The sequence below is a fragment of the Pogoniulus pusillus genome, chromosome 12, assembly GCF_015220805.1.
Source record: "Pogoniulus pusillus isolate bPogPus1 chromosome 12, bPogPus1.pri, whole genome shotgun sequence".
NCBI classification, from domain to species: Eukaryota; Metazoa; Chordata; class Aves; order Piciformes; family Lybiidae; genus Pogoniulus; species Pogoniulus pusillus.
In genome coordinates, this window is record NC_087275.1 from 3,808,613 (window position 1) to 3,826,116 (window position 17,504).

The following is a 17,504-nucleotide window of genomic DNA, read 5'->3' on the forward strand; positions in this document are numbered from 1 at the left end:
TACAAAGCTTCATTCTTCAATTTCCAGGTTGGCTGAGTCTAGTCTGTATGATTTTCTTAAGAGTGGGGGGACAGGGAACACCCAAACCATCACAGGTAATAGGACACATTCTTCTTGACTTGATGGACAGGTGTTTCGGAAGCAGTTTCTGCTTGGGTTTGTTTGGATATCAGCTTACTATGTTCAGTCTGTTTTCTTGGCAGAGAGCAGAGGTCTTGCTCAGATGGCTGTGCACTGGAATGTATACTGAGATACGGCTGTGCTTTGATCACACTTAATGAATTTAGGTACTTCATAAGCTTCTAGCAATGCTCTTTTAATGAATAGGCAATTGCTAAAGTAGAGTTACCAGCTTGACCCTCTGTTATTAGGAGCAGACCTACGCACTGGCTAAGATGGGGAACAGCTGCCTTTGTTAGTAGTGTTTTGGGGTGCTGTGTTTTTTAGTCTTCTTGCAAGGGCCCTGCAAATTGGATGACAAATGCTACCTTCATTTTTAAAAACCAAAAAGAGGAACTGTGGGAATGCAAATTGAAGAAGGATAATAACAGGCAGATGCTGACCTTGGTTCCCACCAGCTGCTGGCTACCTTATCTCTGAAAGGATGGGTAATGGACACCTCGTTAATGAGGAAAACAAGGTGTGGTTTATGCTGATGGAGTGAGTTGTCCATGACTAATTATGCTAATGTGTAGGCATGTGCCTTATGCCCTGAGGCTATTTATTGAGAGCCAAATGATCAATAAAGGTCTCTGGCATAATTCACATCAAATAGTCTGGAGTCATCGCCTTGAACACATTGATCTGAAAGCCTTGACCACGTTTCCTGTGGCAAGCTAAACAGATTTCTGCAACAAGTTTGTGATGGTTTGGGTGTTCCCTTCCCCCCACACTTTAGAAATCACCCATACTAGGCTCAGCCGACTCTGGAAATTGAATGAAGCTTATATTTACAGCTGGCACAATAGACAAGCAGATAGTTACAGTATATACAGTTATAGACAGAAATAGACAAGGGAAAAGGGAATACAGAAACACAACAGCCCTCCCAGAAACCTGAGTCCCCAGGAGGGGCTCCCAACCACCCCTTCACCTTCCCCCTACCCCTCTCAACCTTACCTCAGTCCCAGGGAAGAATGGAGGTTCAGCCAAGGGGTTAGGAAGCAAAGTGAATTAGTCAGAGAAATGGAGAGTGAGGTTAGAGAGTAAGATGCAGCTCAGCCAGTTCCCCAGCAGCAGCCCCAGTGAGGGTGGTTATCTATGTTTTTGTTTCTTGTTCCTATACATCTCAGCAAGCCTATGAGTGAAGTAGACATCACCATTGTTTTCCTTTCACAGCCTGTAATCTAGTTCTTCTCACCAAAACGTTCTAACTAGCTTCAAACTAGCACAAAGTTTCAAGGAGCAATTTTCTCTAGAATCATAGAATCATAGAATCAGCCAGGTTGGAAGAGACCTCCAACATCATCCAGCCCAACCTAGCACCCAGCCATATCCAATCAACTAGACCATGGCACTAAGTGCCTCATCCAGGCTTTGCTTCAACACCTCCAGGGATGGTGACTCCACCACCTCCCTGGGCAGTCCATTCCAATACCAATCACTCTCTCTGCCAACAACTTCCTCCTAACATCCAGCCTATACTTCCCCCAGCACAGCTTAAGACTGTGTCCCCTTGTTCTGTTGCTGGTTGTCTGGGAGAAGAGACCAACCCCATCTACCTACAACCTCCCTTCAGGTAGTTGTAGACAGCAATGAGGTCACCCCTGAGTCTCCTCTTCTGCAGGCTGCACACCCCCAGCTCCCTCAGCCTCTCCTCCTTATTATCACTAATAAGTGATATAAACACTCTGTCAAATGTTGGCCATCTTTTGGCATAGATATCCCTTAGAATCAGTTCAGTCTGTCACTTGTCATTTCACTGTGATGCTGTTTAAACCTTTGTGGTGTTACCTTGTGCTTTATGGAAGCGCTTGTAAAACAGTGTGTTTTAAAAGCCCCATAAACATTCTTTTCAGCTTTGCTGACAGCTTGCCTAAGTTTTGTGATTTGGATGTTTTCCCAAAAGGCTCAACTACTGGAACAAATAAATTGCACTGAAAACATTTGCTTTCATTAAAACTGAATACCAAAAGAAATCCTGCATTCTGCCTGTGCAGAGGAATGCTTTAAATACTGAACTGATTGGAGGCTGTTGAGTCAAAAGTGAACAGCCATAGCTAAATAATCACAAATTTCATTACCCTGAAACTTGTCTTAAGAGTTGTCCAAGAGTTTTGGAGGCCAGGTTGCTGTTTTTCCTTGAAATTCAAAACAGTGAGATTTGGAACAACTAAGCAACATCTGCTGAAAATAAATATGTTTTATGGTTATAGTGAGCAAGAAAAGAAGTGCTCTAGAAACTGCTTCAGCTATCTCAGAAGCACAAAAGAGTTAATTTCTTTACTGTTTTCAGTGCAATTCCATGCTTTTGCTTTCAGTCAGGTTGGAAGGGACCTCAGACATCATCTACTCCAACCTTCCACCATGTTCAGGATGTCTCTAAACTAGACTTTGTTGACCAAGGCCTCATTCAATCTGCACTTAAGCCCTCCAGGGAGGGAGCATCCACAACCACAGCCCTAGCCAGTCAACCAGACCATGGCACTAAGCGCCTCATCCAGGCTTCTCTTGAACACCCCCAGGCACAGTGCCTCCACCACCTCCCTGGGCAGCCCATTCCAATGCCAATCACTCTCTCTGACAACAACTTCCTCCTCACATCCAGCATATACTTCCCCCAGCATAACTTGAGACTGTGTCCCCTTGTTCTATTTCTGGTTGCCTGGGAGAAGAGGCCACCCCCCACCTGGCTACAATGCCCCTTCAGGTAGTTGTAGACAGCAGTGAGGTCTGCCCTGAGCCTCCTCTTCTGCAGGCTGCACACCCCCAGCTCCCTCAGCCTCTCCTCATAGGATTTGTGCTCCAGGCCCCTCACCAGCTTTGTTGCCCTTCTCTGGACACATTCCAGCACCTCAACCTCTCTCTTGAATTGAGGGGCCCAGAACTGGACACAGTACTCAAGGTGTGGCCTGAGCAGTGCTGAGCACAGGCTTATACAGGCTTTGCCTTGCCTGGACATGTTTTTCTGCCCACACCAGAGGTAAACACGTAAATGGACAAAAGGGGCACAAGAGACCTGGCGCCATCAAGTCTGGCCTGCCCAGGCCCAGGTTGTGTAACACTGTTGTGTAAGCCCACACACCTTGCTTATGGCCCACCGGGTGCAAGGCCCCTGCCCTTCCCATACTTGGGGGAGCACAGCCTGTGGACCCTGCCTAATTTGGTATCAGAGTATCACAGTATCACAGTACTATTAGGATTGGAAGAGACCTCACAGATCATCAAGTCCAACCCTTTACCACAGAGCTCAAGGCCAGACCATGGCACCAAGTGCCACGTCCAGTCCTGCCTTGAACAGCTCCAGGGACGGCGACTCCACCACCTCCCCGGGCAGCCCATTCCAGTGCCCAATGACTCTCTCAGTGAAGATCTTTCTCCTCACCTCCAGCCTAAATCTCCCCTGGCACAGCCTGAGGCTGTGTCCTTTTGGCTGACTGCCAAAAGCCGATTGGATGATATCGTGGCCAAAGGACCATTAATCTTGGCCCACATCTGATAAATAGGGCAAACCAGGTAAACCTCACCTCTCCCTGCCTGCCCACTGCCTGGTGCTATTACCTTAGTTGTTGCTTTACCTGCCTCTTTGTCCCACGACACTTTGCACCCACCCAGCGGACGATCGAACTCCGCATTCCTGGCCGGCCGCCGCTCCAGCCCATGGTGCCAGCCCGAGGGCTGCCTCCTTGCTGTACACAGCACTCAATAGTACTGCTCCAGCCCACAAACCTGGGACCCTGCTTTGCCCAGGTGGCTGCTGACCACCCGATGTCGTTCTGAGAGCTATGGAAGACCTCTATTGTGCCTGTGAACCATTCTCAGACGGCGTGCTCAATTTGGGATGGAACAAGCAGCTAAGCCTCATTGCACCATCACCATGTGAAGTCCACCACATGGATTTCACTATATATATTTTGGAGCACAAATATTGAGACTTTTGACCAGTGAGTACCCTAATGCTTTCATAGAATCACAGAATCAGGTTGGAAGAGACCTCCAATATCATCCAATCCAACCTATCACCCAGCCTGGTCCAATCAACTAGACCATGGCATTAAGTGCCATAGAATCATAGAATCAGAGAATCAACCAGGTTGGAAGAGACCTCCGAGATCAACCAGTCCAACCTAGCACCCAGCCCTAGCCAGTCAACCAGACCATGGCACTAAGTGCCTCATCCAGTGTTTTCTTGAAGACCTCCAGGGACAGTGACTCCACCACCTCCCTGGGCAGCCCATTCCAATGCCAATCACTCTCTCTGACAACAACTTCCTCCTAACATCCAGCCTATACCTACCCTGGCACAACTTGAGACTGTGTCCTCTTGTTCTGTTGCTGGTTGCCTGGGAGAAGAGACCAACCCCCACCTGGCTACAATGTCCCTTCAGATAGTTGTAGACAGTAATAAGATCACCCCTGAGCCTCCTCTTCTCCAGGCTAAACAACCCCAGCTCCCTCAGCCTCTCCCTGCCCACAGCAGGGGAGTTGGAACTAGATGATCCTTGTGGTCGCTTCCAACCCTGACTGATTCTGTGATTCTAAGATTCTATGATTCTAAGTGCCTCATCCAGTCTTTTCCTGAACACCTCCAGGGATGGCGACTCCACCACCTCCCTGGGCAGCCAATTCCTTTTCAGAAACCAAACCAACAAGTAAACAACTTTAAAAATAGACATGTTAACACTCATTTAGGTCACCAAAGGAATCCTGTTGAGTCACTGAAATTTGTGCTGGTTTGAATTTGGTAGGTATGCACTGCTTGTGGGAAATTTATATGTATTTTCATGAAGGTCCTCAAGGAAATACTGACTTGCCTTGCCCTGAGCCTGCTGAGTGGACATGCCTGAATGTCCATGGCATCTCCTGCAAAATCCAAGATCATCGGTTTGTTGTACTTGAAGATGAGCTTGGTCAGGCCTGCCAGGGAAGGGCATGGAACAGGGCATCTTGAGTGCCATCACAAAGCACCTACAGGATGGCCAAGGGATCAGGCCCAGCCAGCATGGGTTTAGGAAGGGCAGATCCTGCCTGACCAACCTGATCCCCTTTTATGATCAGGTTCCTGCCTGGTGAATGTGGGGCAGGCTGTAGATGGAGTCTGCCTGGACTGCAGCAAAGCCTTTGGCACTGTCTGCCACAAGAAGCTCCTGGCACAGCTGGCAGCTCCTGGCTTGGACAGATTCACTCTGATATGGGTCAAGAGCTGGCTGGAAGGCTGGGCCCAGAGAGTGGTGGTGAATGGTGCCACATCCAGCTGGCAGCTGTCACTAGTGGTGTGCCCCAGGGGTCAGTGCTGGGCCCAGTCCTATTCAATATATTTATTGATGATCTGGATGAGGGGATTGAGTCCAGCATCAATAAGTTTGCAGATGACACCAAGGCAGGAGCAGGTGTGGAGCTGTTGGAGGGTAGGAGAGCCCTGCAGAGTGACCTTGGCAGATTGGATGGGTGGGCAGAGGCCAAGTGCAGGATCTACACTTTGGCCATAACAATCCCAATCAGCACTACAGGCTAGGGACAGAGTGGCTGAGAGCAGCCAGGCAGAGAGGGATCTGGTGGTGCTGGTAAAGAGTAGCTAAACATGAGGCAACAGTGTGCCCAGGTGGCCAAGGAGAGCCAATGGCATCCTGGCCTGGCTCAGGAGCAGTGTGGCCAGCAGGATAAGGGAGGCTACTCTGCCCTTGTACTCAGCACTGCTCAGGCCACCCCTTGAGTGCTGTGTCCAGTTCTGGGCTCCTTAATTCAAGAGAGATGTTGAGGTGCTGGAACGTGTCCAGAGAAGGGCAATGAAGCTGGTGAGGGTCCTGGAGCACAGCCCTGTGAGGAGAGGCTGAGGGAGCTGGGGGTGTGCAGCCTGCAGCAGAGGAGGCTCAGGGCAGAGCTCATTGCTGTCTACAACTCCCTGAAGGGAGGTTGTAGCCAGGTGGAGTTGGTCTCTTCTGCCAGGGAACGAGCAACAGAACAAGAGGACACAGCCTCAATTTGTGCCAGGGAAGGTCTAGGCTGGATGTTAGAAGGAAGTTGTTGTCAGAGAGAGTGATTGGCATTGGAATGGGCTGCCCAGGGAGGTGGTGGAGTTGCCATTCCTGGAGGTGTTCAGGAAAAGCCTGGATGAGGCACTTAGTGCCATGGTCTGGTTGATTGGCCAGGGCTGGGTGCTAGGTTGTCCTGGATGATCTTGGATGGTCTCTTCCAACCTGGTTGTTTCTATGATCCTAAGTCACCTGTGTAAGCAGACTTATTTGCTGTTACAGTGCTGATAAATAGCCACACTAAACCGCTGCACTGCTCACAAATATTTCTGTAGATGTGGACATTGGTTGCTCTTAACTGCCACATGAAACTCCTCCTATTTCTGGTAATCTCTATCAGAATCACCTGTACTCTTGTTCCCACAGGGATTATCATTGTTTCAAAACTTTTCTGGGGAATTTATTGTGCTTATGGATATTTTTGCATGTCTTTAACACCTATTTATGGCTATGTATTTGAAATTAATATCTAATGTTTTAAGCTAGTGTCCATTTGGAATTAATGTAGAATCAGTATACATCAGTATATCATAGTTGGTGACCTTGTGAATGTAAGTTCTTATAACTGACAGCAGTTTCATCTCTTGTGGGTTTCATTGAGTGGACCATGCCTAAAAAAGCAAGCAAATGTTTTGTGTTCTTGTAAAAATTAAGATCTCAGTGCTAGTTTGAAGCTAGTTAGAATGTTTTGGTGAGAAGAATTAGATTACAGGCTGTGGAAGGAAAACAATGTGATGTCTACTTCACTCATAGGCTTGCTGAGATGTATAAGAACAAGAATCAAAACATAGATAAGGCACAACTAACTCCTGTTGGGGAGCTCTGAGCTGCATCTCTCTAACCTCACCCTCCATTTCTCTGACTAATCCACTTTGCTTCCTAACCCCCTGGCTGAACCTCCATTCTTCCTTGGCACTGGGGTAAGGTTGAGAGGGATAGGGGGAAGGTGAAGGGGTGGTTGGGAGCCCCTCCTGGGGACTCAGGTTTCTGGGAGGGCTGTTGTGTTTCTGTATTCCCTTTTACCTTGTCTATTTCTGTCTATAACTGTCTATACTGTAACTATCTGCTTGTCTATTGTGCTAGCTGTAAATATAAGCTTCATTCAATTTCCAGAGCTGCTAAGTCTAGTCTGGGTGATTTCCAAAGTGTGTGGGGGGGCAGGGAACACCCAAACTATCACAATCTCATCAAAGACTGAGCATCTTTGGCACACCTGAACATGACTTGTGTCATCTGTGTAGCTTCAAAACCAAAATGCTCTTCTGTCCATCTATTCTATGAGCCTTTCAGTTTGTAAAGCACTGAGACTTGAGATAGATACAAAGATTATATATTCACAGTGAAGTGTCTCAGTTGTGACTCCATGAACAATGCTTTCACTTCAATGAAACCTGCAAAGACTAAACTTAAGTCATTAATACGTCAATAATAATTGTTATTCTAATCAACAATCCAGAAGATCATAGAATCATCCAGATTGGAGGAGACCTCCAAGCTCATCCAGTCCAACCTAGCACCCAGCCCTAGACAATCAACCAGACCATGGCACTAAGTGCCCCAGCCAGGCTTGGCTTCAACACCTCCAGGGACAGTGACTCCACCACCTCCCTGGGCAGCCCGTTCCAATGCCAATGACTCTCTCTGCCAACAGCTTCCTCCTAACATCCAGCCTAGACCTCCCCTAACACAACTTGAGACTGTGTCCCCTTGTTCTGTTGCTGGTTGCCTAGCAGAAGAGCCCAACCCCACCTGGCTACAGCTTCCCTTCAGGTACTTCTAGCCAGCAAATCCAATGTATTTGAAATAGTGACTAATTCCAACTCCACTTTTCTTGTTGCCCATCTCAGTGTTGCAGAGTAAATGTTCAAGGCAAGATTGGACGTGGCACTTGGTGCCATGGTCTAGCCTTGAGCTCTGTGGTAAAGGGTTGGACTTGATGATCTGTGAGGTCTCTTCCAATCCTAATAATACTGTGATACTGTGATACTGTAAATAAGCACAAGTTTACATGTGTTGTCTACAAGACAAATAAAGCAAGAGAATTTCAGACATTCTTTCCTACTCCTGCAGATGAGGAACACATGTTCTGTGTTTTCAGACTTAAGCACTTCTGACAAATAATATATCCCTGCCTTCGAAAAGTCACATGTTTTGATTTAATGAGGGAAGCAGAATACACAGCACAAATCTGTGAAAGCCCAAGTGCTGAGAGAACATGCAAAGAAGTAAACTGATGTTTGTATAAGACTTTGATGGTTAGTAACAGTTAGATGCTGTATCAAGTGATTTATTGAGCTTCTTCTTCTGTACCTAATGCCCAAAAACAACAGACTGAGTTGGGTCCTCGTTGTGATGGTTTGGGTGATCCCCCCTGCCCCTGCACTTAAGAAAATCACCCAGACTAGACTCAGCTGAGCTGGAAATTAAAGAATGAAGCTTCATATTTACAGCTTAGCACAAGATACAAGCAGATAGTTACAGTATATACAGCTATAGACAGAAATAGACAAGTTAAAGGTAATACAGAAACACAACAGCCCTCCCAGAAACCAGAGTGCCCAGGAGGGGCTCCCAACCACCCTTCCACCTCCTTTCCACACCTCTACCTTATCCCTGAGTTTGCCTTACATTCAAGGTGAGTTTGGAGAACTGCCCAGGGTATTTAGGAAGCAGATGGATTAGCTATCAGGTTAGAGAGAGAAGTATATGCAGTCCAGAGCCCAAGAGCAAACTGTGTTATCTATATTTGTGTTCTTGTTCTTATCTATCTCAGCAAGCCTATGAGTGCAGTAGACATTACAATTGTGTCCTTTTCACAGCCCATCATCTAATTCCTCTCACTAAAACATCCCAGCTAGGCTCAACCTAGCACACTTGTATAAAACTCAAATTTGTATCATAGAATCATAGAATCAACCAGGTTGGAAGAAACCTCCAACCTCACCCAGGCCAACCTATCCCCCAGCCCTATCCAATCAACCAGATCATGGCACTAAGTGCCTCAGCCAGTCATTTTTTTAACACCTTCAGGGATGGCGACTCCACCACCTCCCTGGGCAGCCCATTCCAATGCCAATCACTCTCTCAGCCAACAACTTCCTCCTAACAGCCAGCCTAGACCTCCCCTGGCACAGCTTGAGACTGTGTCCCCTTGTTCTATTGCTGGTTGCCTGGCAGAAGAGACCAACCCCACCTGGCTACAGCCTCCCTTCAGGTAGTTGTAGACAGCAATGAGCTCTGCCCTGAGCCTCCTCTTCTCTAGGCTAAACAACCCCAGCTCCCTCAGCCATGTGCATAGTTAGAGAGAGGCTTTTCATTTTGTCTAGAGTAAAACATGAACGTGTACATGTGCACAGGTAGAGCCTTTTCATTCTGTCTAGAGTAAAACATGAATGTGTACATGTGCACAGTTAGAGCCTTTTCATTCTGTCTAGAGTAAAACAGGAATGTGTACATGTGCACAGTTAGAGCCTTTTCATTCTGTCTAGAGTAAAACAGGAATGTGTACATGTGCACAGTTAGAGCCTTTTCATTCTGTCTAGAGTAAAACAGGAATGTGTACATGTGCACAGTTGGAGCCTTTTCATTCTGTCTAGAGTAAAACATGAACGTGTACATGTGCACAGGTAGAGCCTTTTTATTCTGTCTAGAGTAAAACATGAATGTGTACATGTGCACAGTTAGAGCCTTTTCATTCTGTCTAGAGTAAAACATGAACGTGTACATGTGCACAGTTAGAGCCTTTTCATTCTGTCTAGAGTAAAACATGAACGTGTACATGTGCACAGTTAGAGCCTTTTCATTCTGTCTAGAGTAAAACAGGAATGTGTACATGTGCATAGCTAGAGAGAGCCTTTTCATTCTGTCTGGACATGCTTATATGTTTTGCTGGATCTGTATTTTGGTTTGTGAAGCTGTATGATGAGCCAGAATGAAGTCTAAAATGAGAACATTGCAGATGTCTCAGGAAGTTAAATGATTATTCTTAATGAGTTTATCCTTAACCTTGCTCTAAGGATTGGCAAGGGGAGTTAGACAGCAGAAGGGTTAGTTACACAGAAGCAGCCCAGGGCACCAACTGTGACAGAGACACACACACACTGACACTGTCTGTCTTATCTATGTTTGTGTTTTTGCCTTTATACATCTCAGCAAGCCTATGAGTGCAGCAGATATAACCACTGTTTCCTTTTCACAGCCTATCATCTAATTCTTCTCACTTAAAATGTTCCACTTAGCCTCAAACTAGCAGCAACTGTGTGTCAGAACACATCCATGCAGAAAGTGAAACCTTCTTAAGAAGGCTGTGAATTGGGAGACTAGAAATGAGAGGTCCTTAATGCAATGTTGTACTGGGGAAGAGGAAGGATAACTCACTCTGTCAAGTATTCTAATCTGCAGGTTCATGTTTTATTATAATTTAGGGATAGGAGTAATAAATGGAAAGAGAGAATTCCATGAAGCAAATGAGATGGAAGAATGAATATATTGCTTTTGCTTCCCCTATAACTTCTCCTCAATTTATTTCCATGCCATCTCTTTCAGAGTGATTGTTAATGTTGATTGCCTCCCAGCCTAAGGTTGGTAAAATAATAAATAAAATATTGTTCCCATAGGCAGTACTACTTTTACTGTGCCACAGACATCAACAAAGGATCCCATCTCTTCTTTTTTTTCCTTTTGTAAAATCACAGGTAAGTCACAGGAATTTTAGAGAGGAGGGAGAAAGGACATGGGAACGGAGAGGTTGACAATCAACTGTAGCACACCTGTAAAACACTTTGATAGAATCATAGAATCAACCAGCTTGGAAGAGACTTCCAAGCTCATCCTGTCCAATCAACTAGACCATGGCACTAAGTGCCTCAGCCAGGCTTGGCTTCAATATCTTCAGGAACGGCAACTCCACCACCTCCCTGGGCAGCCCATTCCAATGCCAATCACTCTCTCTGCCAACAACTTCCTCCTCACATCCAGCCTAGACCTCCCCTGCCACAACTTGAGACTGTGTCCCCTTGTTCTGTTGCTGCTTGCCTGGCAGAAGAGCCCAAACCCACCTGGCTACAGCCTCCCTTCAGGTAGTTGCAGACAGCAATGAGTTCTGCCCTGAGCCTCCGCTTCTGCAGGCTGCACACCCCCAGCTCCCTCAGCCTCTCCTCACAGGGCTGTGCTCCAGGCCCCTCACCAGCTTCGTTGCCCTTCTCTGGACACCTTCCAGCACCTCAACATCTCTCTTGAATTGAGGAGTCCAGAACTGGACACAGCACTCAAGGTGTGGCCTGAGCAGTGCTGAGCACAGGGGCAGAATAACCTCCCTTGTCCTGCTGCCCACACTGCTCCTGAGCCAGGCCAGGTTGCCATTGGCTCTGCTGCCCACCTGGGCACACTGCTGCCTCATCTTCAGCTCCTCTCTACCAGTACCCCCAGCTCCCTCTCTGCCTGGCTGCTCTCAGCCACTCTGTCCACAGCCTGTAGCACTGCTTGGGGTTGTTGTGGCCAAAGTGCAGAACCCGGCACTTGGCCTTGTTCAATCTCATCCCATTGGCCTCTGCCCACCCATCCAGCCTGGCCAGGTCCCTCTGCAGGGCTCTCCTACCCTCCAACATACACATCTGCTCCTAGCCTGCTGTCACCTGCAAACTTACTGATGCTGGACTCAATCCCCTGGTCCAGGTCATCAATAATGCCATTGAACAGGACCAGGCTCAGCACTGATCCCTGGGGGACAGCACTAGTGACTGCTGCTAGTGGATGTGGCACCATTCACCACCACTCTCTGGGCCTGCCCCTATGGAGATGAAAGGGAAAGAAGTCACATTGAAAAGTTAAATATAAAATTCAATTTCCTCATTAGTTTGACATTTTCTGACAAGGTCCAAGGCAAACAAAAACTCCAGCCTCAATTTAGGCTCTAATCCTGAATCACCTCGTTGGTCGACACTCTACTTGGCCTCTCTAATGGCACAGAGATATTTCAAGCCATTCAGAATTACCACAGTTTTGCTTAACTGCCCACACTTTGCCATGGTTACATGAAGAAGTAACTGCATGACACATGGCTGGCATCTGTTGGCATTTGTTTGTTTGCTCAAGCTCCAGTGTGCCATCAGTGATACACATCTGAGAGAGGAGGTTTGAGTTTACACCCCTCTAGCCCCCAGGCTGTTAATTTTAGCAATATGAGTTAGCTTGCCAGAGTTTCTACATTCAGTGTCTTTGGGCCATGCCAAGAAGGAGGTGGTGCAAGGAATGGAGTGGGGGCACCACAAACCAGAAAATGCAGGTGGTTTAATTGCCACGGGAAACAGATTGCTGGTAGGGAGGGGAGCAGATCTGGTGAGCTGGGGAGGGGACACAGAAGGGTTGTTATTTTGTAGTTGTGCTTATTTTTTTGTATTGTGGCATGGAAATGTCATCAATACAGACTTTGGTTTAAAGTTTGTGGGTCTGCACCTACTGGCATTGTCCTCATGAAGTTCTTCCCTCACAGAACTTCCCTCAGGGGTCAGTGCTGGCACCAGTGCTGTGTGACATCTTTGTCAGTGACATGGACAGAGGAATCAGTGCACCCTCAGCAAGTGTGCAGATGGCACCAAGCTGTGTGGCACAGTCGACTTGCTAGAGGGCAGGGATCCATCCAGAGGGACCTGCACAGGCTGCAGAGCTGTGCCCAGGCCAACCTCATGAAATTTAACAAGGCCAAGTGTAAGGTCCTGCACCTGGGTGGGTGCAATCCCAAGCAGAACTGCAGGCTGGGTGGGGAATGGCTGAGAGCAGCCCTGAGGAACAGGACCTGGGGGTCTGGGGTGATGGAAAACTCAACAGGAGCCTGCAGTGTGAGTGCAGCCCAGACACAACCCTGTGCTGGGTGCAGCAAGAGCAGTGTGGGCAGCAGGGCAAGGGAGGGGATTCTGCCCCTTGGCTCTGCTCTCCTCACACCCCACCTGCAGCCCTGGGGGCAGTTCTGGAGCCCCCAGCACCAAAAAGACATGGAACTGTTGGAGTGAGTTCAGAGGAAGGCCAGGAAGGTGCTCAGGGCCTGGAGCAGCTCTGCTGTGAGGACAGGCTACAAGAGCTGGGTCTTTGCAGCCTGCAGAAGAGAAGGCTTTGAGGAGACCTTAGAGTGGCCTTCCAGGATCTGAAGGGAGCCTACAGGAAGGCTGGGGAGGGACTATTGACAAGGTCTTGTAGTGACAGGACAAGGGGGAATGGGTTTGAACTGGCAGAGGGGAGATTCAAAGTAGATGTTAGGAAGGGGGTCTTTGCAGTGAGGGTGGTGAGACACTGGCACAGGTTGCCCAGGGAGGTTGTGGTTGTTCCCTTCCTGGAGGTGTTCAAGGCCAGGTTAGATGAGGCCTTGGGCAGCCTGTTCTAGTGGGAGGTCCCTCTGCAGGGCTCTCCTACCCTCCAACAGCTCCACACCTGCTTCTAGCTTGGTGTCATCTGCAAACTTACTGATGCTGGACTCAATCTCCTTGTCCAGATCATCAATAAAGATATCAACTAATAGTTATGCATGTGCCTGGCACTCATAGATTTAAACTCTATCCTTCAAAGGGGAGTCAATTTCCTCACTTTGTCAGGCAATAAAGATGTCAGCTGCAAGTGAGTGTGGAGCTCATATTTCTTAATGGACATATTTTATGGGAAACAAACAATTGCTTATAAAATTGTGTAAAGCAGCAAATGCATTTGGCCTTCTCTGCTTTTCTTTATTTTCCATTTCATTTTATTGCATAATGGTGAACCAAAGAATCACTGAAGAAAGCATTTTTCAGTGAGAGAGTAATCAGCTTTACTTTCAACCCAATTAAATGTGGGTGTAAAATAAGATGCAATTAAAATGAACCAAAAGCCCCTTAAGAAAAAATATTAAGTCAATGCAACTCTGAAAAGTGCTCTTGAATTGCAGGTTTTGTTTTTTTTTACAATGCTTCTAAGTGAAAGGAAACATTGCCTGTGATTTATGAACACACTGAGCTGGCTGCCTTTGTCTGCTTTCATCATTTTTAAGATCTTACTGCACTCTTTAAACAGACAATCACTCAGGGTTGGAAGGGAGCACAAGGAGCAGCCAGTTCCAACCCCCCTGCCATGTCCAGGGACACCCTACCCTAGAGCAGGCTGCACACAGCCTCAGCCAGCCTGGCCTCAAACACCTCCAGCCATGGGGCCTCAGCCACCTCCCTGGGCAACCCATTCCAGCCTCTCACCACTCTCCTGCTCAACAACTTCCTCCTCACCTCCAGCCTCACTCTCCCCACCTCCAGCTTTGCTCCATTCCCCCCAGTCCTGCCACTCCCTGAGAGCCTGAAAAGTCCCTCCCCAGCTTTTTTGAGGCCCCCTTCAGATCCTGGCAGGCCACAAGAAGGTCACCTGGGAGCCTCCTCTGCTCCAGACTCAACAGCCCCAACTCTTTCAGTCTGTGCTCACAGCAGAGCTGCTGCAGCCCCTTGATGAGGCCCTTCTCTGGACACACTTTTGAGCAGGGATCCTCAAACTTTTTAAAGAGAGGCTCAGTCACTGTCCCTCAGACACTGTTGGGGGCCAGACTATAGTTTGTCAGGGGCTGGAATACAGTTTGGTTCCAGCCCAGTCGTGTGTGTGACCCTCCAGGATCTGAAGGGGGCTGCAGGAAGGCTGGGGAGGGACTATTGACAAGGTCTTGCAATGACAGGACAAGGGGGAATGGGTTTAAAGTGGCAGATGGAGATTCAAAGTAGATGTTAGGAAAGGTTTCTTGCAGTGAGGGTGGTGAGACACTGGCACAGGTTGAGGGTGGTGAGACACTGGCACAGGTTGCCCAGGGAGGTTGTGGCTGCTCCCTCCCTGGAGCTGTTCAGGGCCAGGTTGGATGAGGCTTTGAGTGACCTGTTCTAGTGAGAGGTGTCCCTAGCTATGGCAGGGGATTGGAACTGCATGGTCCTTGATGTCCCTTCCAACCTAAACCATTCTATGATTCTATGATTAATACTAGTTAATAGTTCAGACAAAGGTAAGACATCTTGCAAGGTGAAGTCATCACCATCTTTAAGTAGAGCAAAGCAGCACTTCTATTAAACACCCAAGACTAAAGAGAATTCTTTAAAATGTGTTGGTGATGCAAATCTCTCTGGAAACTTTGACTCATTTGTGCATGAATTTTAATGGTGGTTGGTTGTTTTGTTCAAAAAAGAAGAGAGAGAGAGGAATGCATTTTAGAATTGCAAACTAGCTTGGGTTGGAAGGGATCATAGAATCATAGAAGCATAGAATGGTTTAGGTTGAAGGGACCTCAAGGATCAGCCAATTCCAAACCTTTGCCATAGGCAGGGACACCTCCCACTAGACCAGGTTGCCCAAGGCCTCATCCCACCTGGCCTCAAACACCTCCAGGGAGGGAGCAGCCACAACCTCCCTGGGCAACCTGTGCCAGTGTCTCACTACCCTCACTGCTGATCCAGGCCAGGATGCCATTGGCTCTCTTGGCCACCTGGGCACACTGCTGGCTCATCTTCAACCTACTATCTACTAATACAGTATCACAGTATCACAGTATCACCAAGGTTGGATGAGACCTCACAGATCATCAAGTGCAACCCTTTACCACAGAGCTCAAGGCCAGACCATGGCACCAAGTGCCACGTCCAATCCTGCCTTGAACAGCTCCAGGGACAGCGACTCCACCACCTCCCCGGGCAGCCCATTCCAGTGTCCAATGACTCTCTCCCTCAGGTCCCTTTCTTCCTGGCTGCTCTCAGCCACTCTGTCCCCAGCATATAATGCATCTTGGGGTTGTTGTGGTTAAAGTGTAGAACCCTGCACTTGGCCTTGTTCAATCTCATCCCATTGGCCTCTGCCCACACATCCAGCCTGGCCAGGTCCCTCTGCAGGACTCTCCTACCCTCCAACAGCTCCACACCTGCTCCTAGCTTGGTGTCATCTGCAAACTTACTGATGCTGGACTCAATCCCCTGGTCCAGATCATCAATAAAGATACTGAAGAGGACTAAGGGCACTTTAAGTGATAGCAGCTGCAGCAAGCAGTTTTGTTCTTTATTACCCTCTAAACCCAATGAATTAAAAGATGGTTAGATAGCTGGGAACATCAAGAAGCCTGCATAACAAATGCCTTTTAAAATAAATCCATCAGAGCCACTGGGGCAATTCTGTTGAGTTTTGAGATTATTCATGTAAGTCATGAGGTTATCAAATGTGAATGGAAAATTGTCAAGCATATGCTCAGACATCATCTTCATAAGCTATGCAATTACTCAGGATGTCATCTCAGTCTTCGAGCAACTGGAAACTTCTGTTTCTACGTAAAACATCATCAAAGGCATTGGAAAGCCTTTGGCAATGGAGTGCCATTAAAATACCTCAAGCAGTGAAATCCATTAATATAAAGGAGGCTAAGTTCAAGAGAAATAGTTAGGGCATGTCTACTTGATAGTGACAGCAGCACAGAGCCCTTGAAATTAAATCACCCTGCTGAGAAACTGGGTTCTCTGTATTGTAATGACCACAGTATCATTACCAAACTGCTAGGCTTAAAGGTAAATTGGACATCTCTGTGCTATGCTTTGGTGGTTACAGGCACCAGTGGTCCTTCTTTTGTGAGTGCAAATCATACCAAGGCAGGAATGGTGCAAGACAATCCAGATGTTTGTATTACTTGTTTCAAACTCACCTATATTAGATTGAGCATCCAGTTCTACCTCTGTCTGCCAGAATCAACCAGGTTGGAAGAGACTTCCAAGATCATCCAGTCCAACCTAGCACCCAGCCCTAGACAATCAACCAGACCATGGCACTAAGTGCCTCATCCAGGCTTTTTTCAACACCTCCAGGAACAGTAACTCCACTACGTCCCTGGGCAGCCCATTCCAATGTCAACCACTCTCTCCAGAAACTTTAATAAACACTAGTTTGAACCAGGACTTCCTTTTCATCAACAGAATCATAGAATCATAGAATCATAGAATGGTTTAGGTTGGAAGGGACCTCAAAGATCAGCCAGTTCCAACCCCCTGCCATAGGCAGGGACACCTCCCACTAGAACAGGTCACTCAAGGCCTCATCCAACCTGGCTTTGAACACCCCCAGGGAGGGAGCAGCCACAACCTCCCTGGGCAACCTGTGCCAGTGTCTCACCACCCTCACTGCAAAGAACCCTTTCCTAACATCTACTTTGAATCTCCCCTCTGCCACTTTAAACCCATTCCCCCTTGTCCTGACATTACAAGACTTTGCCAATAGTCCCTCCACAGCCTTCCTGTAGCCCCCTTCAGATACTGGAAGCCACTCTAAGGTCTCCTCAGAGCCTTCTCTTCT